The sequence below is a fragment of the Labrus mixtus genome, chromosome 13 (assembly GCF_963584025.1).
Source record: "Labrus mixtus chromosome 13, fLabMix1.1, whole genome shotgun sequence".
Taxonomy (NCBI): Eukaryota; Metazoa; Chordata; class Actinopteri; order Labriformes; family Labridae; genus Labrus; species Labrus mixtus.
This window is the reverse complement of record NC_083624.1, coordinates 8,123,458-8,149,107: the sequence shown is the minus strand read 5'-3', so window position 1 is coordinate 8,149,107 and position 25,650 is coordinate 8,123,458.

The following is a 25,650-nucleotide window of genomic DNA, read 5'->3' as shown; positions in this document are numbered from 1 at the left end:
CAAAAGCCTTCATACTAGGTGAAAGGGAGCTTAATGGACGGAAGAAATAGCATGCATACCACCAGGAAATGCTAGGCTAGGAGGTTGTTGTCGTTGTTTATGTACCCAAATTCTGTGGTTAATATATTGTGACTGCCTGGAGACTGAGTCGTCTATTGACACATCAGGAATGTGTCATACAGACTGATATTAATCATGATGAAGCAACAAGGGTGTAATTAAGGCAGGAAAATATTTTATCTGGATAAGTTTGGCAGTTATTCCAGGAAGTAATATTTGCAACGTGGACTTAAATTGGATAATCATCAAGCTAAGAATATAGTGAAATCTTAAAACGTATGTAACGGTCATGAATCACGGCTCAGGAGAACAAAAGAATCAGTGTTGGCTAAATCTCAGCCTTCTGTGTTATTTTCACACTCTGATTCAGGACAGCTTGTCTGGTGTTATCACTACAAAATGTAATTGTTGCTGTTTCTTTTCTCCCTACTGATTTGGAGTTACATAAAAGGAAAGAGCGCCAAATTCTTCTAAAAATAACTGCTGTTATTTTCAGAACGTCTGGAACCAAAATGCAATCTTGTGTAATATGCTGCTTACTTCTATAAACACTGTCTGGAATCCCGACCTCTGACCCCAACCCGACCTCTTGTCATGTAGTTCTCTTGATGGTAACAGATATTAAAAAGTGGATTTGTTTTGGGGTGCAGATGGCCTAGCGGTTAGGTCAAGCCCCTTTTAGGAGGCTGTAGTCCTCCAAGCGGGCGACCCGGGTTCAAGTCCGGCCTGTGGCTCCTTTCCCTCCTGTCATTCCGCACTCTCTCTCTCACTCTCTCACTCGCTCTCCTGTTTCCTATTCTATACACTGTCCTATCAAATAAAGGCAAAAAGCCATAGCAGCATCATGTGGTATTAGAACTACGAACACAAAGAGAGAAGATGTAGAGGATAGTCACTGACCGTCGGAGGTTTCAGCAGACTTGAGTCATTGACCTCACGCCTCGCTGCAACTGTTTGCTGTGGTGTCCCCAGGCCAAACACACACACACACACAAACCTGCACTTTGTCTGCTGAGGGTGAACTGCGTTCCAGGTGTGGGAGTGCGAGGTCAGTTCATACATCAGGTTCCATCTCCTCTTTAATCAGCAGCTTCACTTTCAGCGCCTGAGGTCGACGCTCTGCTTCATTCTTAGAGACACGTGGACCTGTGTGATGTGGTCTCCTCGGTTAAAGAGCGCTGAAGTGAAACAAGGAAATAAATGAGACTAATCTCAGGTGTCTGAAGAGCTTGGGGACAAAGTGTGTGTGACAAAAAAATATAATAGTTTATGAAGAACACAATGATTCGGAGAACAGGAGGAATAAAGTATGATAACTTAAGAAACAAAAGAAGTACAATGTCATTATAAACGGTCTCACTGGTGTTGATATTTAGAGCCAGGATTTGAAGCAGACTCAGAGCAATGAGCAAACGTCTCAGTAAAGGTCAGTGGTCGGGGTATTATCATCAACCAGCGTGCCTTTGAGAATAAGTGAGATTTTAACCAGACCAGAGCGTTTAATTTAACGCCTAATTGATTCTAATTAACCAAATACCAACCAACTGTAAAAGAGAAAGACCCCCAGAACCCTAACAGACTGACTTAACGAGTTCAGCCATCTTATGTGTTGCAATATGAAATGCAACACATGCTCATGGTTTAGTGAATGTTGCTATAAAAAGGGTTAAGGTTTGTAAGCTTAAGCTTTTTTGTTGAAGACATATTTTCAGTATTTTTCCTTTTATAAAATGGGCTCAAAGGGTCAAAATAACTCCTTTAAATTTGATGGATCACAAAAAAAGACGAGGCAAGTTAATTCATCGAGCCCTATTCATACATTGAGCAACCAATGTGCTTTACAGAGTTACTGTACAGAGCAGCAAAAACAATCCAATAAACAACAATCATTGATTTACTATTTTATAACCTTTAAACCAGAAACCAAATAAATGCAAACAACTCCTTAGGTCACTTCAGACACACAAAATATCACCAACACCTTTAATTTAATTTGATTTATTTTATTTCGAACATGTAAAAAACAAAAAAGAAACAAACAAATGCTGTGATTAAAAATATGTTGAAAACAAATAAAATATAAACACAACTTTACATGCTCGAAAAGGAGTAGAAAGAAGTTTAAACTTATCTAATCCTACCACCTTTTAACTCAAATATATATTATAAAAATAAAAGGTATTAATTTGTATTAATTATTTAACAGTATATAATGTAATATATTATGAAATAATTACTTTTATGACATTATCTAATAATCTAATTACACCAATAATGCCTATTCCCATCACTATGATAAAGTCAACTTGTCAGTTGCACTTATTGTGGACCGCTTGAAAATCCACTATTAAGTTAGCATTGGAGTGCAATGAAGATTTCTGATTAATCAATTACAGCATTTAAAAGACTGTTTCAACCAATCTTCTGGTGTGTATAGATCATGGGCTGGAGGAACCCTAACAAGACGAGCCTTTTTGTATTTTCTTTCAGCTGCACTGCATCCCAGACTCTTCCGTCCAATTTTGCTAAAATTCAATACGAAGCTCAATCCTAAATCAAAGCATGTTGAATTCCTCTGAATATTTGTTGGGTGGTTGAATGTTGTGTCAAATGTTTTTACTTTTTACTTTTTATGTTGCAAATAGAGCCGCTGTGATGCAGGACAAATGTCAGACTTTGGCTGACAATAGTGTCCAATCAGTCAATCAATCAGTCAGTATAAAGAAGCTCATTGGACTGAACGAAACAGATGTTTTTGTCGTTTTGAATGTCGTTGACTGTGAACCTTTTCAGTCCGAGCACGTGATGGAGAAACCTAACCTTGGCTTTCCATGCTGCTGAGTTCATACTCATCACCAGAGACCTAAAGTAGACAGAGGAATGGAAGCATAAATGACATTTCTAATAGTTATGATAATCAATAAAATCCAAACATTAAAAACACATTGAACTCTTGACGAGGTTTCTGAAATGGACAAGAAGTCACTGATTTGATTTAACGAAAAAAAACTGAAATCAAATCAAAGAAAAGAAAACTCTGATTAATGGTGAGTTCAAAAGAGTTCATCGCACTCTGCGTCAGTTGAGTTATTCCCTCCTTCTTCTGTATTTCTCTGCTTTATTCATTATTAACTGCAGATGCTTCGTTCTCTTTTACTGGATTGGAATCAGGAACAACACAAACCTTATTAAACCGAGGGAGACAACTCAGACTAAAGACTTCTTATCTGATCACTGTCGGAGTCCGACTGTGACGACTGACAGTTGTTCATGAGAAAATAACCAACATCAGAACAACAGAGAAGAGTCCAATTCAATTCAGTGAAGGGATTTTCAACAGGAGGAGGAATTCTAATCGGCTGAAAGCTAAACAAACCAGGAATACATTTTTTCAGCGTTTTTTTATTTTTTATTTTTTTTTAAATCTGACATCGTTATGCATCAGATAGATTTAATAAAACCAGTCACCCAGAATAGGCAGAAATGGAGTGAGAGAAATTTTCTGACCCATTTGCTCTGACACGTTATTGGCCTGCGCTCAATGATCAACCAGCTGTTTATTAATGGTCGGTGTGGGTGGATTACTGCAGCGCTGCCAAAAACAACTCCGGCTCCTCCCAGCTGCTGAACAGAGCTTTACTCTGAAATTATGTTTTCTTTTCTTTCACATTCTTTGTTTTTTTACATTGTTGTTTTTAATTCAGTCATGCCTCATGACTTCAGCTCAGATTTAAGGTTGGTGTAATACTCTCCTACAAAGACCTTGGGTTGACTGGATGACGAGAGAGAGAGACGTTTGATCAAACAGCTGACTCGTCTTTTACAGATATTCTGTTTTAACAACAATTTCCCACCTTTTTATAAAGACCTAGTTAGCCATGTACAGAGAGTGTGTATAGGTGTATGACCAACAAGCAAGCAGCACAGTTTTAAATTAGATGCAAGCGACAATTTGAAGTCAGTGTCAGTAGATAAACAGCAAAGTGTCGTATGCTGTGTTCTTAAAGTTTGATATTATTGACTGGCATCACGTTCCTTTCACAACCTAAAACCAAACCATGACTGTGATTGGGTTACGTTTCGCTGAAGTTCATTTTGTTCTAGCCAAAATAATACATCAGCATTGTTGGACTTTTGGTGTCACAGGTCACAGATAGTTGTCTTATGTGTTGAATAATTAAAATGTTTGAGATTTTACAGCAGTTATAAAGTAATGCATGGACCAATCTTTCCCCCTAAAACAAGTTAATGGTAATGTTTGGAATATCACTTACATGCAAAGGGATGGTATTTAATTTAAGTGTCTAAAGTCATTTTACAATACAAGAATTTTTTTTTTTTACCACAGGTTGGCTGCGGCTCTGTTGGTAGAGTCAGTTGTCCCTCCATCGGGTGATTGGGGGTTCGATCCCCAGCTCCTGCAGCAACATGTCCGGTGTGTCCTTGTGGGGGAAACTTACAGTGACCCCAAGTTGCTCGAGCTGCTATGTCGGCGTATAAATCTGTATGAATGGGATAGCTAATACTGATTAACACTTTACAAAGCTGCCTCTTCCATCAGTGTGTGAATGTGTAGGTGTGACCTGCGGTGTAAAAGCGCTTTGAGTACTTTGAAGACTAGAAAAGCTCTTTACAAGCTCAATTCCATTTACCAACCAGTTAATAAATCACCGTTTCTAATCATCTTGTTGATTTCAGTCTGACTTTCAGAGAGTAATTCCAGACTCTTGGCCTCGTCTCCAGCTGATCTTTTGCAGCTCTGAACCCCGGAGCACTCATTGTTATCTTTTACAATATTTTCTTTTGTCCTGTGCAGAAAAAAAAATTGGCCTCATTAGCGCTATGAGCTAGCTTTCTTAACCTGGAATGCTAATACTCCCTTGGCAGTGCACCAGTTAGCTAGCTTATGCTCACACAGCCAGAGCCAGAGTCAATTGTCAGGGTGATGATGGGGACAATAAATTAAATTAATGAGACTCTCCATCATCTGTCAGCTCTGCAGCACCTAGACTATGAATCTGCTGCTGTTAAAACGAGGTCAGGAACACTCTGTATCATAACACTGTAAAGATTTAGAACTGAACAATGTCTCATATGAAATAATGTCCATAAAATCCAGCAAGGCTTTAATAATAATGGAAACTGCAGCGAGAGAGATATATGGAGTCAGATGTTACTGGATTATGTCGAGTTGTATTTGTATGAAAGAGCGTGGAGGATTTCCAACAAAAGGTTAAGCTACAGGTCACTCTGTTCAAGTGTGGAGCGCCCAAAGGTGGGAGGAGAAAGAAAATGATCGTGACAAGAAGAAACAGAGGAATTTAGACAAAGAAAAAAAAAAAATCGAAGTTACAGAGCTCACCCTGAATCCCAGTCTCTGTTTCATAGTTATAGTTCATTGTACCATGCTGGGCTGTTGTCATGGCAGCGGTATTTTAAAGGTGTAAAATGTAGAATTTTTATACTAAAATATCCAAAGAAATAAAAGATTGATTTAAATGTATGTTGTATATTTTTAGTTGAGTACGCTCCAATATTTCCAACAGTTATGAAAGCCACAGAAAGTTTTATACTTCTAATAGCCCGTGTTTATCGTTGCCATGGAAACACCGGATGTCACATCAAAGAACGCTGCATAAGGAAGTGAGAGCTGCTACTGAAAGCTGCCGTACTGTATGTGCTTTCTATGAGAAAAACGTCATGAACTCAGATACATCGTCAGTAAACACATTCTCTTCCTCAGGTCGGTTTCGTCCGTTCGTCTTCACCGCTGTTGATTCGAAGTTCATTTTCATTCGGGCTGGGTTTGGAGTAGCAGAGAGAATCACTCCCATGATTCCCTGCCCGCCTCGACGTCATCTTTTGTTTTTGTTTTGATTGAGAGCCCCCTGGTAGCTGACTTTTCATTCTGTGTGTTGGAGAAAACAAACCCTATTAACCAAGAAGTCGTCTTACTGAAGCTTTACAGAGGTGCAGGGTCGATGACTTTTGTAAGCCAGCCTCGGATTTCACCTCTCAACTGTCAGGTGAACAGAGAGATGAATGTAAGCCTTTGTGGATCATTTCATGCTAAGGGTCGTTGTATTCTAATGGGAGTTGACACTAAGCTTTCAACCTTTGATTTAGGTGTAATGATGCTCTTATCAGGTAGAGTAAATCTACTCAGTGACTCTGACGTGTTGACCGAAAACAATGAGGGAGAAATAAACTCACAGTGGGGCCCATTGACAGAAACCCATACCTGAGGTACCAAAGAACACAGATCCATTTCTCAAACGGTAGAGCACATTTTTATTTATTCTCTCTATTCTTCTATCTTGACTTCTGAGATGCATTGTCCATAGCTACATACACTTACCTACATCAGAATCTCTAGTTCCAGTTTTGTGCATTTCAACTGAATGCACAAAATAAGTGATGATCTTTATATCACTATTTGGGTGTGGTGGGGGGGGGGAGCTACACGGTTTACTAACTGCAATGTTACTACATTTTAAAAATGTAATCATTGGGATGTCCTGAACACTAAAGAGTCTTAACAAACACAAGCAAAGTCTTTGTTGTGTTCAGTTGGACGACTTTGATGCACTCTCTGTGCTTGCTTTTGCTTAAACACCAACAAATAAAATGTGAAATCTTGTAAACATTACACCATTCTTCACTGAACAAATAGTTCCATACAGCCAGCATCTGAGTACACATCTAGTGATAACTCCCTGCACATACCGTCACTACATAGCAGACTGAAACAGGTCCAGATGATATTTCCATTGATTATTATCAGCTGTTGCATACGCTTGGTAAACAATGGAACAACAGTCACATTTTCTGAGTCACGTCCTGGAAAAACTGAATCTTTTGGCAATTTTTCCTTCATATCCTCAATTCAGGTTCCTGACATTCACTACCAAAAGCTGTAAAACGTTCAGAGTGAGAAGAATTACGCACTCCCCCCCCCCCCCCCCCCCCCCCCGACATGACAAGAAAATGGTTTGGTGTAAATCAAGAATAACAGCCCCGAGCCTTCTTTACAGATTTTATGCCGCATCTGTCTTATATCACATCCAGCGAGGAAGGCTGCAAAGCAGAACAAAAAATGTCAACGCAACAAACTCCAATCGACTTCCTATAAACCGACCTTTGTACAGGGATGTTTATTTTAGATTCTGACAGTGGAAAGATTAGAGATGGAATCAAATCAATCACGATCAAAAAAACGACCTCTAGAGCACAAGACAAAGTGCACTTCAATAGTGATGGAGGAAATTATCATATTTTTGTCAATAGGGGAATTTGAACGGCTGTGGTTGAGTTGTTAGAGTCGGGGGTCGATCACTAGCTCCTGCAGCCACATGTCTGATGTGTCCTTGGGCAAGACACTTGATCCCAAATTGCTCCTGCTGCGTCGTTGTTGGCATATGTACACGTCTGAATGGGAGTTACTTCTGATGGTCACTTTACATATAGCAGCCTCTACCATCAATATGTAAATGCATAGGTGTGACATGCGGTGATAGTAGTCAGAAACCTAGAAAATAAATATACAAGCTCAAGTCCATTTTCCATTTACCATGTAAACATACTCACGTTGACGGCTTGCCAGAACAACCCCCACCCCACCACTACCCCCTCCCCACCGGATCGTGGGTTGGCGGCCTGCCAGAACAACCCCCCACACCCCCTCCCCTCCCCACCGGATTGCTGATGGACGGTCTACCTCCCCCCACCCCCTTGCTCTCTATCCCTCTTCCTGCATCTTATCCCATCTCTCCCCCTATCCCTTTCCAAGCCCGGCGCAGTCTAGGCCTGTGAAGACTGTTTCGTCATGAGCCGGGGATCCGGCCGAAGATTTCTGCCTTTTAATAAGACAGTTTGCTGCTTTGCTAAAGTGCTCATGATGGATAGGCCGGATCTTTGTAACATAGCAATAAGTAAGGTCTTTTTACCTGCTCTTTTGTAATGTTAACAGACAAAGAGTAAGGTATTTTACCTGCTTCTTGTAAAGTGTCTCGAGATAACACTTGTTATGAGTTGACGCTATACAAATAAAAATGGATTGATTGATCGATTGACTTAAAAGATATACAGTAGGTCGAGTGTGTTAAGTATGCAAATGTTTAATGCTTAATTCTTGTAAAAGTAGTTTTTGCCAGAAGACCTTTATTGTTAACCATTGGCAAATGTTGGCCTTGAAAAAATGGTTGTTGCTTCCAGAGATGAAATCATCCTCAGATTGGAGCCGAGGCTTTCTGAGATTGTTGATGCCAGGATATCCAACCAATGAATCAAAAGGCCAGGCCTTGCTCGAAAAAGAGGTCATTTGATCTCAAGCAATTCTTCCTGGTAAAATAAAGGTTAAAAAAAAAAAAAAAAGGAAGCAGCAATTTTGTATATGCCTTTTACAGTTGTTGTTTTTTTACCATTTCATGGTCTTTTTAAAAAAAAAATATAATAATACTTTTTGGGCTTTAAATGCCTTTGCTTTAGCACTTGTGGACAGAGTCAGAAACCGGGGACAGAGAGAGAGTAGGGAATGACATGCGGAAAAGGAGCCACAGGTCGCATTTGAAACCCTCTGAGTAGCTGAGATAACGTGAAATGTTTTTCTCTGCATAGCTCCATAGTTCAGCTCATCTGTCCTTGTTTGACTAAAGGCCGTACTCCATATTCCACCTCTGACTACTCACTCATTATTTTAAAGCTCCCCTGAGAGGGAAAAACTTCACCTCTTTATCTGGACGATAAATATCCTGGGATTCAGGGCGCGATTGGGGTGAGATGTAGGTCTGTGGGACAGTGTGCATGTGTAGGTTTTTATGCGTGTTGTTTTATGGATGGACATGTGTGCTTGAAGGTATGTCAACAGCACTATTTTAGGGAGAGAAAAAGGAAGCCTGGTAAACCTCAGTGCTCGCCTCCCGTGTCTCTTTCTCTCTCTCGGGTAAAGATGTGAGTGTAAGATTAGTCTCAGCTTCTCAAGATAATACTCTGTACAGCCTGATATGAGCCCAGCCAAACCTCACTCACCTCCAAGAACAACATGGACTTTCCAGTTTTCAGAAATCTGATCACGTGCTGATAAAACTGGTGTGTGGTATTTCTGAAACGCACACCAGATCACTCCTATCTCCAACAATAATCACTATATCAACACTGTCACGGGTGGTGCGTCAGCCCTGTGGATGAACAAGGCTTTAAAACAATGGAGGTCGGGGGTTCAACTGTTCTCTGCAGCTGACGCTTTTTACCTGGGAATATTGAAGGTTTATATTTCTGCATTTGGAGAACAAAACTGTGTATTTACCCGACAATGTAAACAGTGATTCCAGTAAACTTCACCATTAAAACAAGATCCGTTTCCTGTCATATGAAACCTGAATTCAGCAAATCCTGAAGGACACAAATGGCTACAGGCTGACTCAATTTACTTAGACGGATTCCAAATTTTGCTGAAAACATTGAGTCATTTGTCATGTTTGTACTAATACAACGGTAAATATACTGGAGGCAGTAAAAATCTTTCAGCTCTCTCTGGCTTTTTATTAAGATAATTTAGTCTTGGCAGTTCAAGAACAATCAACAGGGGCAGGATTTATTCATTGGATCCTTATCAGCCACGACCAAAGTAGCAAATACTCTTCCTGGTGTCCACACATTCAAACATGAAATAAATCCTACAACTATTCTAAAAACTGTAAAAGTGTTCCTCTCAGTTTGAAAATGCATTTTTTTCTGTCCTTTTTGATGGAGCAATTTCTTTTTAGCGATGAGTTCATCAGAGAGCTTCATAATTTCTACTGAAGAGAGGAGGACATTTTAACTCTTTTTTAAAATACATGACATAGATAAAGAGATAAATGATTGCGTAATGAGTGTAAGTTGTGTAAGGTCAGTATAAGATGGTATCAACCATGTCGTAAGGCGAAGACAGCCGTTTCACAATTTATTCTGCACTTAAAATAAAGTAAAAACACAACATGAATGTCGGTGTTTGGAAAGCAACTCAAGCCAAATCAGTATAATAAGTGCCTTCTCCTATGTACCTTCCCTCTGTACTGTGTCGGTATGCTCATTCATAAAGACACCTGTGAGCCGCTCGGGATAAAAGCGTCTCTCAGCTGCAGCTTGGTGTTTCTAACCACAGGCTTGGCTGCAGAGTGTCTGCGGTTTGAAGTGTGCTGTGCCTCGGGGTGAAGGATTATCTTGTATTTGTCAAGAGATTTGCGGGTGAAGTGACTTGCATGAAACACATTATTTAAACATATCTTTGCAAACATCTGTGTGTTGGCTCACAGACAGCTACTTTACAGACTTTGAGTCATTCCAGTCAGATACAGACACTCTGGGATTTCTCGATTAGGGAGGCGGGGATCGATTATACATCATGTCTACGCTGTGTACCCGTTCTTGTGCTTGTACATGAACTGTACCGTGCCAGTAAGTGTACATTGCTTAAGCACTGATCGGAGCACTTACTGTACACTAGTCGAACTGGACTTTGGGGGTGAAGTATGCTTAGGAGTGGTACGGATTGCCCAAGTGCGCCATTAGACTTCATTTTGCTGCTATTTTGCTTCTTAAAATGCATTCATTTTAGGTGATGATGTGGTTCCACAGATCTACAAAGACAGACAAAGAAAAGAAAGGATGGTATTGGTCCATGGAATTACAAAGGTCCAAGATATGACACAGGTAAAACACCTGGAGTAAATATAAGTGCTAACGCAGTCTGGAAAAAGGATTCCTTTCTGCCGTACTGTCACATCTGTGGTTCTTCTTTTGTGCAAACTTTAGATAAACTTAGCCCTTTAGGGTCACAATGTCCATTTGATTGACAGCAGACACACTGGACTGGATGAATGTCCCCTGGACTCATCCTTACCTGTCCTTCTTTAACGCACGCACACACGCACGCACGCACGCACGCAAACACACACAGACAGACAAACACACACACACACACACACACACACAAAGCCCAGATCTCAGGAATGTTTACCTGCTGAGGAGACTTGATTCTTGCTTGTCTGACCATCTCTGCTCCGCTCAGAGAGCTCGGGGTCGGTCATAAGTTCATCTCACATCCAAAAGGAGCTTTCACATCGATATGGCAAAAATAATGGACGAGTCTGCATTTTTGTGGACATGTCTGTTTCTGGGTCCCGCAGCATGAAGACTCTGTCAGTCCAACATCTTAGATATCAGATTCTAAAGACTGATGATGTTGCACTGATATCTGGACAAAAAAAAAAAAAATAGAAATGAGTTTGTCAACTTTGCAAATATGCGGTCATGTCTGCATGCAAGAGTTGCTCATGAATTTTCAGAGAATGAATTTGGCTAACTTGATGAACTAAAGAGCCATAATTAACGTCACTTTTAAAGGAACTTGTCGTGGAGTTTTTTCCAATCTGATCCTTTAAAATGTATTGGGAAGGTTTTTGCAGTGGAAACGTGTTTTAAAATGTTGAAAGAAATGCTTTTACAAGAGCTGATCTTTGATGTATCCAACACCCAAAGCCACCTCAGTGTTAGCACAACACATCTTTTTCTTTTCCTGGTTAGAAAACAGCAAACTTGACAGTATTTTCAGCCCTCCACCCTCTTGGTGCCAAAGCTCTTTTTCTCACGTTACTTCCATACCCTCCTCTGCCCTCCTCAGCTCTGCAGGTCTGGTGCACAGCAAGGTCAGCCAAACAATCCCACAACATACAATGAAAAATATTTTGCTTCCTTTTCTTCTGCTTCCAGCCAGGGCAACTAGAAACAACTGCCGGGAGTGCAGCCAACCAAGCCAAGAGAGAGGAGAACTACAGTAGAAAACAAACACTTTGTTTAGTTTGACAGTCGACGATCAACAACATCTTTATATTTACAACTTGTGAGGTGGCCACAGAATGTTACAACCCACAATAAAATTGTATGCTAACTGACTTCAATACAAAGCTTTCACACGTCTCCCTTCCATTTAAATAAGAGCTGTGTTTCTTTTCAACATCCAATGACAGCTGGTTTTCTGCATGATTTTGCTATGTAAGCTGTACAAGCCAACAGACATTCACTCCCCAGATAAAATCCACCAATCTGTAACTGGGAACTTCATAAACCAGACATACTGTATAGCTGCAGTGTGTGGTCAGGGTCGTCACATTTAAAGGCTAAATGCTAAACTCTGACTAACACAAGCCCTCTTTCTCTCTCTGTGTTTACTCTTACTCAACACAGCGTTTAGAGTAATTTCACTTAATAAGCTCTGCAGCTGATTTAAAGGGCCAGTGTACTGCACCAAAACGACTTGTTGGATGGTCCCACAGCTTCGCCCATAGATCTGGAGGAGCTGTGTTCAACAATCCTGACTCTTAGTCATTAGTCAACACAAATTCATCATTGTCTGTCAAACTCTGAATAAGCTAAGAAGCCAGGTACAGGGAGAGAACGAAAAATACCTGTTATAGTGCCTTCATATAGTAGAGTTTTATTCACTGCAAAAACACACACACACTCAGCCATAATACCTTTATAATGCACTGCTCAACAAATGAAAGGAACACTTAAGTATCCCAGTATAACACAGATCAATCTGTCCATTTAGGAAGAAGAGATAATGTGGATCAATTTCACCGTCTTTGGTGTAAATGAAAGTGGCGACAGTTACTATGGAGAGGCCATAGCCACAAGTCACTCCTAGTCATGCCGTGGTACCGTCTGCTCTCATCTGTGAAGAGAGCATGCTGCCAATAGCGGACCTGCCTATTCTGGTGTTCTCATGCCAACCTCAAGGAGTTACACCAGAAGCCTGCTGGAGGTCATTCTCTGGCAGTGCTCCTCCTGTTTCTCCTCACACAGAGGAGCGGATACCGGTCCTGTTGCCCTTGGTTCTGTCCATCTCTCCTGATGTATCTGATGGTCTCCTGATAGCTCCTCCACGCTCTTGAGACTGGTACCAATCTAGGAACTTGTTGCACCCAAACCAGTATCCTCTTTTTGGAACCTTACTTGTACCAAACAGTGTACTTTTCAAACATTATCCATGTGTAAGAAAGACCATTTCTTCTTCCTTCTGCATATTTCATTTGCATCGCATCTATGGTACAAGCATAACCTCAACCTATTTTTATACCCCTACCATGAAATGCATTGTCAAAAGGTTGTGGTCATTTGATGTATTTCATGAGACTTTGTGTAATTGTAACCATCATGCTGTAGCAGGAATTGTGGAGGATATTAAACACATTGGGCATTAAGCAGTTGATTAGTTACAGTGAATATGATGTGCTCATGTGCTGCTCCCGTCAGCAGACATGAAAGGTCGTCCTCTCTTCCTCTGAGTCATGCACACAAACAAGTGATTACCCCTCGTCCGTCTGCATCCCACTCTGTGTGGCTGTCCGCCTTTATCTGCTCTACTAGTGTGACTCACCTTTAACCTTTTGTTTCTCTTCTTACTCAGCATCCCCCTCCTTTGACTGTGACACAGTTTTACCGCACAGCAGTAAATCGTCTCTACAATCAACCTGCTTCCAGCAACAAAAAAAAAACAATTATTATCTTTTTTTCACCCAGAGAGTCATTTGTCACTGGCTTAATCATCACATCGTGTTTGAAGGCTTTGCGGCTTAAATTAGGCTAAGAAAAAAATTTGAAAAAAATGCCAGGTGATTATACGTTCATGTCTTTGGGCAGGACATATCTGGGATCTTTAAAAGTCACTGAAAAGCAAAAAAAAAAAAAATATGGCCTCCAATAAAATGTTATTTCAGTATATCTGTTTTTCAATCTTATCTGACCTTGCTACAGAAATGTACTAAAGGGCAGAAGAAACAGATGGGTCAGAAGACATTCCTTTAAGAAAATGTTTAATTTCCGTCACAGTTTAAATTCAATGATAAAAGGTATGATGAAAGAATCCTGGGTGTGAAAGTATCCCATCGTGGCAGAGTTAGCCAAAGCATTAAGTATCTCCAAACATTACAGCCATTAGAATATAAAGTGTATCGTTTGGGTTTTATGAACGTTAGCCTGGCATTGTCAGACCAAAGCAAACGAGTCTGAACTTCTCAGTTAACTCATGATTTCCAAGAGGGACTGACCTAAATGACGAGCACAACGTCAAAAAATGTAATCCTGATGGCAACCTTGTCGCATATGAGAGGTACACAATATGTTTAGCTTTGAAAGCTTCATCAGCTACTGCAAACCTCAAATGAATGTTTAAATGTCTGCATGGTCTGGCACCTTCTCTGTTTGATGAATTTGTAACAGGACGTCAGGATTCAAGTCGAATCAACACACGCGCTTCAGTAAGCGGTAACTGTTGCATTCCAATGCGAAAAACCTCATTTGGACATTCAACCTTCTCTGTTGTTGGAGCTAATCTATGGAACGGTCTACCCACTGAACTGAATATGCTACACAGTTTGAATGTTTTTTGCAAAGGTATTAAATCATGGCTGAAGGAGAAACAACATTGTTCCCACACCTAAACCCTTTTCACATATTCGGAAATCTCCTGAAAAACTCTGGAGATTTGGCTACCCGGAGGTGCTTTAGGCTATGTGTGAACGCAAACAGCCACATTTTTATCCGGCCAGACCCCTAGTATTTTATCCGCAGTTGTTCTCCTCTCTTTTGTGGATGTTGTCATTCCATTGGATTACACATAGCATTGATATAAAGGCAAATATTCTCATTATAACGTCGTGTAGCGGACTCTGTTGCTTCGGCCTTCGGCTGCTTCCGTGTTGTTTATTTGCGTCACGTCTTACGTCGGGAAATCCCCCCGCGCCCCCTCCCCTCTGACAGGGAAAGTCCCCCGCTGTGAGGAGCATATGTGAACGACTAGGTCGGGATAATCTCCGGAGAAGTCCTCCTGTAAATATCTAGATATTATCCGGAGTGCATATGCGAAAACGGCTCTAAACGTACATGAGCTCACAAATGTCCGTCGTATATTTTTGCTGTCTTCTCTTTGTAACTGTATTTTATCCCTGTTGCATTCATAACTGCAATGTATAACTGAAGTGTTTTCATTTTCTTACCCTTTTTATCTTTACCTCTGTTGGATCTCTATCTCCTGTGGATCGGTGTTGCAAATTAGCATTTTGCTGAAAACACTAAGAGCAGTGCATCTGGAACTTGTGCATGGTTAAATGTTACAGCACCAATGTATGTAGCACTGTATGTCCATGTTGAATAAACAAATAAATAAAATAAACAGTTTCATTTAATGATATAGCATTGTACCGTTACTAGCTGAATCATATGGTTTCATATCGTATCAGATCGGAACTTGGAAAATCTGCTTTTTCTTATTCTGCACCGGACTCTTGGAAAGACATGCAGCATCTTCTTGAGGGAAATGAACTTGAACCTTTTGGGAATTTTAGAAACCTGATTTTAAACCTCCCAACCTCTGTTTGTAACTGTTTTACATAAGTGTGTTTATTTATTGCAGTTTTGTACTCGCTTAATTATCTTAGTACATTTTAGACTTTTTTTAGACTGATTTTCGCAGTCTTATATTTATCTGTCTCCTGTTTTTCTTTTTTGATTTAATGTCTGTTTTCTAATTATTTCTGTAATGACTCGATGTCATTGTAAATGAGGGTTGCCCCTCAATGATCTTTCAAGTATTAATAAAGGTTGAATGTATTGTAATGTATTGTAAGGTTTCATATCACCTTGGGTCGTATCATTTTGCATTGTATAGTATCAGTACAATCTAAAAAAAATCCACAGTAAATTATAGGGACTAACTGTTTTTAGACATTTTTAATACTGGAACTAGTGAATGGCATTTAGTGCTGAGCTATCCAATCAGTATCCCCAAATCAATATCAAACCCCAGACATCACATTCTGCTCTACAAGTGAAACCACAAATGTAACCTTTAACCTTCAACCTGTGAATCTGCTATCTGAGACACTGACTAGACAACTTCTCATTGAGATTTAATATAAATGTTCTGAAGGTTTATCATTTTGATGTATGACCCTGTACAGCACACCACCTAATCATCTTAAAAATGCATAAAATATCTTTAAGGAGTGTCTTTCTGTCTGTGTCTGTGGGAGGGTTGATGTCAGTTGAAGTGAGTGGGTCAGTCCAACATTGAAACCTTTAAATCAGTATGTCCACAGCATGTCATTGATGAAATATTGTGAACTATGCTAAAATTTAACATGTGGTCAGTGGACAGAGAACGTCCCTCCCTGCAGACTCGATCCCACAGGGAGAGATTTATAATTTACTGTTCTCATTAGAGTGAGCATAAAATATCTCTGATGGGTAAACACACTTTAGGGGGAGACAGGGATTCTGAAAAAAAAAAGATTTTACACGACCTTCTTAAAAAACACAGAGAGAGAGAGTGTAGATGAAGGGCGTGCAAAGATGTGAAGATGAGGAGTGAGGGAGATGGAGAGGGTGCGTGGAGAGGACGAGGAGTCTCCAGGCCTCATGCCAGATGTCCAATCACTCACTGAACTCCTTGGCAGAGGCTTCAAATCACAAACTAACCTGAGGTGGTGGAAACATCAGCTGTCAGTCAGAGCTGTTTTCCACTCACACTTTTGATAAAGATCCATCAAAAAAAAGAGACACTCTCCTTCTAAGAAGTATGCTTGATAAGAAGAGAAGCCAGGCATGCGATTTGTCAAAATGTAGTAAGAAAAGCTGTTGATGGAAAATGCCGCTTTATGGATCTCTCGAGGGAATCGTTTTTCATTTAAACTGGTGCTTGATTTACATGTGCTTACCAAGCGGCAACCTCCGGCGTTGAAAAATGAAGCCTCTGCAGAAGTGCAAAACCCTGCCAGTCACACACACACCACAGCCAAAAAAGCCTGTTTGACGTCACTCAGGCCTCCTGCATGGCGCTAACAGAGGACGCCCACCACATGTCTGTGATGCACTTTCATCATTTATATTATAATAATGTATCTTAGATAAATCTGTACACGACAGAGAGAGATCCGATAGGCTCTCTTGCATGCTTGTAAATGTATGTGGACCAGATGTCAGGTGCTCATTCATCAGATGGATTAAAGACATTTCATTGAATGCTGATCACGCAGCCTAGCACACGCTAATTAGACTTCTTGTATCGCTGTGCCTGCTATCAACTCATTGTCCGCGGGTCTGTGTCAGCTGTGCATTTGGTATTATAAAGCTTGAGTGAGCCATGATCCAATTAGTCAAATCCAAAACCCCAGACCAAAGGTTGGCCTGTCACTCAATGTGTTGAGCTCATGAACGACTCTTGTGATTTATTTGAATTAATAAACCCTTACCTTGCTGCACTTTGCTGCAAGAAAGGCCTTTAAGTAATATTTTGCTGCCTTTATATGCAATGTGTGTATAAATATGCATGACTCTTAAGTGTGCCATGTCATATTGATGCTAAGTGGGAACACACTGTACAAGTGCCTGCATTTGAATGTGCACTTGGAATATGTTTCATGAGCCTAGTTTCCCATGCATCTAACTGCTTTTGATCGTAATCATTTTATATTTCATCTGCGTTTTAAGGATTTAACGGACAGCTAACAGTGTGTGGATATTTACATTTTTCAGAAAACCTCCGTCCAAGTTTTACATCTCTGTTGTTCTTTCAGCATGACGACAGAGAGAACATAATCCTTCCATACACATTTCTTCTATAAACATCTTGAACCTAAACAAGCAGGGGTAGATGGTCCGGAGATGGTGTTAGACAAGCCATCACATGCTGTCAGAATATCTTATCTTAATGCCTGATTCCTGCAGTTTATGGCTCGTCACAACAACTGGGATGTTTTCTGAGTGGGGAGGAGGCACAGAGCCAGCGCAGGATTAATGGAATGGTATAAAATATTTAGAAAAACTAATTTACTATCATGTTTTTTTGCTCTAATCTTGGTGAGGAAATACCTTCTGCTTATGAAATAGTGAATGTCTTGCAGCCTGTGGAATTCATCAAGTTATATATCAAGAAAATGAGCCTAAAAAGAATAAATAATCTGCTTCAAGTGCCAGAGGTCATAATTCTGTGCATATTTATGTTTGCAATTTTGTGATCATACATCATTTTGGGGAGGATATGGGCAACAAAAAAAGTATAGGCCTACTGGAAAAGTCAGAGTTTTCCAGGAATTAAAATAAGTCTTCAACCGATGCTTCTAACGGGTGATCATATAAATAATGTACTCACTTGACAGCTGACTAATCAGAGTTCCTGCTGCTGCTCGGTGGTATGTTACATTTCTTATGTCCTCTTTAAATGTTGTACATAATATGAACTTAAATGTTAACAAAATAAAACAATTAGCTGCTCTTTTTGGCTGTTTTTAGCAACAGTGCTTCTGCCAAATAAAGCATGCTAACATGCTCAGAATGACTGCTAAAACATACTCTCTGATGGCACTCTTGACTTGATAACCTCTATTTATGAACCTTTTTTGTACTTGCCGAGTAGGTTTGCTGGCGAGAGTGTTGCGTTAGAACTTTGTTGCAGCAGGACCCCTGGGGGGTTTTCAAAAGTTGTATTTATAACAGTGCGAAAGGGTGGGGCTGCACAGAGTCTTCATGCTTCTTTCTGCATTTAAAAATCAATCGAAATATATCTTAAATTGCTAACTTATTGTTCTCACACAGCTAGGTAGCATTCAAACATATACTCACAATACTCACACGCTGCTCCTAGACAGGTATGTTTCCAATGCTATCCTCAATTTAGCGTGTTGGCGTTGATCATTTTCATGCCCTTTGTTAGCTGATAAATAGCCCATTGCTTCAATTTAGTTGAGTGTATTAGCATGCTAACATGTGCATAGTTTCCATTCTGTTTTTGGGCAAGTATCATGTTAACTGTGTTATCCTATGTGAAGCTGTGATGCGCAGTCTTCTCTCTTGCGTCTGGAGAATAAGCAAACTTGACTCTGTGTCTTCTCTTTAGCCTTTAGGCTTGTTTATTCAATGAACTCATGCACGAGACTCATGCAGACTGAAAAGAAACAACATTCACGTCATCCGACGACTGACGCGCTGCGTGCTGTAAACGTGATGACGTCATAGCAGTATTTACCGTAAATACAGTGTGTAAAGGGCGCAATCAAATAACAACATTTAACATGCTATCTCAGTTGGGGGTCGTTAGCACAAATCCTCCTCTCAATAACAATGATAAAATGTTGTAAACAAACAGGTATGAACTATGACCTTTATTTAATTAAGTATTTTAGCATGCTAACATGCTCAAAATGACAGAGTTGATGTTGTTAAGCTGGTAAAACTTTATCCATGTTGGCTCTCCAACTTAACATGTTAGTTTGCTAAAATGCAAACAATGACATTACATGAGCATACATGTGTTTCTTAAGGAGGTAGCCTATATGTTATTCAATTACTTTTGTATATTAGCATGCTAACATGTTAAAATTGACATGGTTTACTTTTCCTTCTTTTTTAAGCAAAATGTTAAGGTTTACTTCTTAGTTAAGCATGATAGTATGCTAATATACTAATATACAGAAAACCTGTAGCTAAATATTTAGAAATCGTTGCTAAATATTTAGTTTATATTCTATATATTTAGCTTTGATTATAAATATTTACAATCTTAGCTAAATATATAGGATCAAAGCTAAATATTATGTAAACTAAATGTTTAGAAACGTAGCTAAATATTTAGAATCAGGACATGTATTTTTAACATTTATATATAACATTTAACATTTAGATAAAACATTCAACATTTAGATATAATATTTAACATTTATATTTGCCAATGAAATTATCTTACTTACTATTCACAAAAGTAAATTTGACAAAGTTCACAAATATTTCTCTAAATGTGAATAAAAAGTGATGTTTTAGGGCTAAATGTGGAGAAATGTTGTTGTTTTTTGTAGTGTGCGCAACTTTACAATCTGCGCCCCATATGTGTGTGTGTGCGTGTGTGTGTGTGTGTGTGTGTGTGTGTATGCATGCGTGTGTGTGTCCTCCGTACATGGCTTAACACAATGCCATCCACTCTCTCATCAGAACAGTGCATTTGAATAGCAAAGGATATTGGGGTAGTGGTGGATGGAGGAGAGCAACGATGTGTAGTACAGTGTCTGTCACAGGAGAAGCACTGGGTGACACTGACATGCACACACACACACACACACACACACACACACACACACACACACACACACACAAAACGTTTATTGTATCAGTGACTCCAGTTTGTTTGCCTTTTTCAATGTTTCAGGCTTCTGATTTTTGCTTGTTTTGTTTATCTCTCCATTCAGTTTGAGCTCTTAAAAGCTGCAAAGCTCCCACTTTTTCCCAGGCTCATTGTTGATGTGTTTCGTCTCAGAATCAAATAAGAGGCTTAGGGTGACATGTAGTTGCCTCTACCAGTCCCCTCCCTCATGTTGACCCCTGGATCTTGGGACAGTAGGGAGGACAATTTACTTATGAGAAAAACTTTTTTTGTCAACAGAGTAATGTCCCTTATAATCTTAAAAAGCTCATTCAGATTTTTCACTCACACACGAGTCTACTTTAAAGGAAAAACGTTCCCATTTTTCTCCCCGTCACCCACACATGAACGATCACAGATAAACACATAGATCCTTTTCCCGCTCTGTGACAGTTTGGAGGACGCTGTCAGCCCCCCTTTTTCCATTTCAACTTACACCTCCTCCTCCTCCCCCTCTTTTTTTCGCCCTCAGCCCCTCCCCCTGTTTGCCCCCTTCCGCCTGACTGGCCAATGGGACCAGACGAGCTTGTCTGGGCAGGGAACGACTGGGTAGTGGGAGGGGGTGGAGATGACCAACAGGACAGGACCCAACACCTTGCTAAGCCAGACAGGCAAGAGCAGAAAGGCTGAGAGCACATGAATGAAGTTTTTTTAAATATCTAATATTTAATTTTCCATTTTTCTTTTGTTTTCATGAAACATTTCATCCTGTTTGCTCCTCAAAATGGATCTATTTTGCTGCAGGTTTGGAGGAGGGCAGCTCTAAACCTGAGAGGAAGACCAGAAGAAGAAGAAGAGGAGATACACAAAAGGGAAAGAAGTCCCTGACACCAAAGGAGGAGGAAGTAAAGTAGGAGACAGAGCTGGACGAGGCTGGCAGCACTGCATCTGACTAACTCAATTCAGGACTAAGGACACACACACACACCTAAGGACCTGCACGATGCCAACAGGAGGACGGAGGTTTTCAGACGTGGAGATGTTAGTGGGGATGGAGGACAAGCTGGCGGACAACAGCAGGGGAAGAGCTGGGAGCTGTGTGGAGTTTTCCAATGTCAAAGTGAGTTTGACTTTTGCTATATTGCTCTTGATAATGTCGGTACTTTGCGTATAATCACATTCCTGGATTTAAAGTGTGTGCTGATCTAGGTGATTTATATTTTGTACGGGAAATCAGGGAAAAATGGGGAATTTCACTGAACGCCTCACAGGGACTCACCAGAATGTGCTTTCACTCTTGTTGCACACACTTGTTGAATTTTTTGAGTGGAAGAACTGACAAAATAGGAATGAAATATGACTTGACTCAGTCACAAAAACATCAATGCAGAAGTGTTGGAAAACTCATTAAATCCCCATTGGAGCTCTCTGTGAGAAATATTCATGATTCCCAAAGTTGTGTGTGATGGTGTGTATGAGCTTGTGAGTGAGTGAATGAATTATGATTGTGTAACCTTGGAGAGCAGAGTGCTTGGTGATGACCAGTATAAAGCTCATAAGAAGGCGCGTTGAGATTAATACCAGATTCATATATTTTAAACGCTACGGCCGATTATTGCTGAATACCTGTTAAAGAAGGAGTTGATGATGTTGAGTGCAATACAAAAATGGGCCAACGTAAAATGCAAAAAGTCAGATTGTGACTTGAAATCATTTTTGGACAACAACATTTGGGGGAGGGGAGGAATTTAAATTGCAAGCATGTTATTTGCATATACACATAACATGATCCACAAAAAACTGAATTATTACCATCGACTATAAAGACGATGTGGACCTGTTGGTCTGTGGACTACTTTCTTGAAGTCTTGGCATTTTAGCCCACACTATCTTTATCATATTTTTTATCCCAGAGGTGTCCTTCTTGATGGGAGGTTGGATCGCCTTGAGCTGTGGTCCCTCGCCACAAACTCCTCCGTCAAAAAACGTGACCCAAATTTTGTGCATTTTCCGACCAGTCAGATTTACTTACTTAAAAAATCTGCATTTTAGATCTCAGTCGGTAAAAAACATGTGACAGAAGCAAGAAACTGAAAAAAAAAAACATGTTTATAAAGCGCATCACAGACTTTCTTACACAACTTTTTTTTCCAGGCACACATTCGCAGACCCACTGACAATGGCTCCTCAGGGTCCTGACCCACTTCACGGTCCCGACCCACCAGTTGAGAACCTCTGGCCTAGAGGTCAAGATCAGATGCTCATCTTGGCCGAAGTTTCACCTAGAATACCGCCAGCTTAACTCACATGCCACTCAAAGCCGCCATGTCCTTATTAGCTTCAATTTGAGCATCATTTTAATTTAATTGGGTAAATTGTATTAAAAGAAAACTCTCTGGAGTCATAAACACAGACTAATTTGGATTTTTTGGCACAAGGCTGTAAACAGTTTATCACTTCTATGAAGTTTGGCATTTTAAATGAAGGTCTATGGGGGTTTACTCACTTTTAGAACCAACACCAAGTGGCTATTGGAGGAACTGCAGTTTTTTTGGCACTTCTGAAGGCTGCTGCTCTCAAGGTTGCTGTTTATGTTTTTTCCCAGTTTGTATTCTAGATAGCAAACACAAACCTTGGACATGTGTGTTTTTCATGCAGATACAAATCTCCACAATACCATACACAGTGCACATAAAGTCAGTGGTATTAAGAGGGATAAGGTCAACCGTTATTACAACCACTTCACTGTGCCTCTGTTAAAGCCTGCAGACCTAAAGAGATTTGTATGTGATTGGAAAGAGCTGAGCTGTGCGAGGAGGGTCTGAGACATGCTGCCAGATGCTCAAACTGCCTTAGTGTTGGACGCAGCTGAACCTGCCATGTTTTTTCCCAGCTTTGCAATGTATGATGTATCAAGATGACTTATTTAAAACCATACAGCATTGCTCATATTCATTATATGCTGCTCTATGGATTGGCAAATAGTTTCTGCTTCTTAATCTTGCTTGCAGCTTGAGCGAAGTTGACATATTGGGAGGCTTATAATTCTATGTTTTGCTTCCTTTAAACATATAAAAACAATATTTACAGATTACAAGCAAGCCAAATCTCCGTCCTTTTGACAGCGCAGACAAATTAAAGTTAAAGTGAAACTAAAGTTCCAAATAACACAATGTAGCTTCACCTGACATGTCCTCTGATATTTCTCTTTACTCTGAGCATCGTTTATCAAGTTGGAGATGTATGAAACTTGGCCTGTTAGAAACTGAGACCAGTCATTGGTACACCAGGCATGTTTTTTTTTCCTGACATTTCTTGAAGCAAGTGAAAAACACCAAATGGTTGACAAGCTTAAATATTTGATTTTCATGGGAATGGGTTGTTTTAGATACGTCCACAAATGCTTCTATGTTGGAAGCAATTAACTGTATATCCAAATTCAAGGTAGTGAAACCTGAAATCTGAAATATATAGCAAAGGTCTTTCAACCAACCCAGTCTCTTGTCAAAATGTGTAATACCTACGTTGGTCCACAGCGCAACACGTAGTAGTTTCACAATAAGGGCTCTAAAATTGTGACATGCCTATGTTTCCTTTTGCCTATTCTTTTGTATAGGCATACCTCAGGTCACGTGACTGCCCAGTTTTCCCCTGGCGAAAAAAAAACATGGCGGACATCCCTTCTATTTTCGGTGGAAAATGGCACAAATGTTTCCTCTGACACTGGGTTGCTTTCAACACCAAAGAGAGGACAAAATGTGGATACGGCATAAAGCGTTCCTGACTGACGCAATACAATCAATTTTGTTTTTTTGTTACATACTCTGTTATTGAGAGACATGCTTCTCACACACATTGGCTCGAATTAAACACATGCACAAACAGGACCTGTGGACATGCATTAGCGGAGAGATGTCAGAGTTGGGCTGCTACAAAGGGAGCGGGTCAGAGCTGTTGGAGGTTTGTTGCATAGCTCAAGGGCATCTCGACAGTGCTCTGGAAGTGACTTGGCACTCTCACTCACTCTCCAGCAACAACCCCAATTTCCAAACTTCGGTCTATACCTTTGTCCTCACCGGGACTTGAACCGGCGACCCTCAGGTTCAAGTCCCTACAGACTGAGCTACTGCCGCCCCATGACTTCATGACTCCTCACAGTGGCACTAATGATCCTGTACTTTAGAGGCAGTATTCATTGGTCAGTCAGATACTGTAATGTATTTTTTTAAAGATTTCTTTTTGGGCTTTTTGTGCCTTTATTGGAGAGACAGGACAGTGGATAGAGTCGGACGTTAGGGATAGAGAGAGTGGGGAAACACGCCCTAACCACTTGGCCAACAGCGCTGTCTTACAATTGATCAATTGTCAGAATATCTCTATCTTGATATTATCATTATCATGGGCCATGTATAGAGTATCGTTTTGTTTCTTTTTTGTGTATGGTATCGTGAGTTCCCCTGTGATTCCCAATACGTCACAGACATCATTCTTATTACAAAGTGTGTTGGCATTCAAAATAAACAAACCTTATTTCTATGTTAACACATCATGCAGATGTGGTTAGCAAAAACACACACGTTGGCTCACTTGTACGTCAGGATCTTTCATTTTTTCTTCTGTAATTTTTTGGGGTTTAATCATTTTTTGGGTTTTAGAATTTCGCCCTCAGGGGCTTGCCATAAAGGACAGAGGGGGGATGCAAACAGTGTTTTGGATACAAGCAGAGGTGGACCTCTTTATGTGAAGCTGTTTATGGTCTACTAAAAGTGTGTCAATAGAAAACAGAGCAGGTGTTCTTGTTATAAATTGTACTTTAAACACTCGATGACGGTCTTCTCATTGTTAAGAGTCAACAACAGACTCTCAGAATGAAGTGATACCTGATGGAGGAACGGTTTTGGCACGTGTGGCGGAGATACCTCAGCTCTCCGTGCAGAGGTCTGCTTATGATCAGGCAGTTTAACTCCACAGTTACTTCTTTAAGAGCGGCTCAGCAGCCAGCTCAACATTAGTGCAATTATTAAGTTGAGTGTGTTTAGAAAGAAACTCTGGCTGTCAAACTGTTTCTGTTTTATTGTCACATTTACATTTCATTTATGTCTTTTACGTTGCTTTTATAAATCACTCACATGGACTCATTCCAAACTCAGATGGTTTTCATGCTTTCTACGGCTGATGTCAATATTTATCAGCTTATAAAAACCGTATACATCCGACCGCGCGAGGTCATCTGACCAGATTTACTCGACCTTCTCGTCTCAGGATAAACTGTGGGTCATCTAAATACAGGGTAATCCCTGCATGACCTACTCTTTATTTTATTCCATGCCGTACGTTAAATGTCAGGGGTCACATGTGCAGTGAAAAGAACCATGAAATGTGTGTGTGTGTGTGTGTGTGTGTGTGTGTGTGAGTGTGTC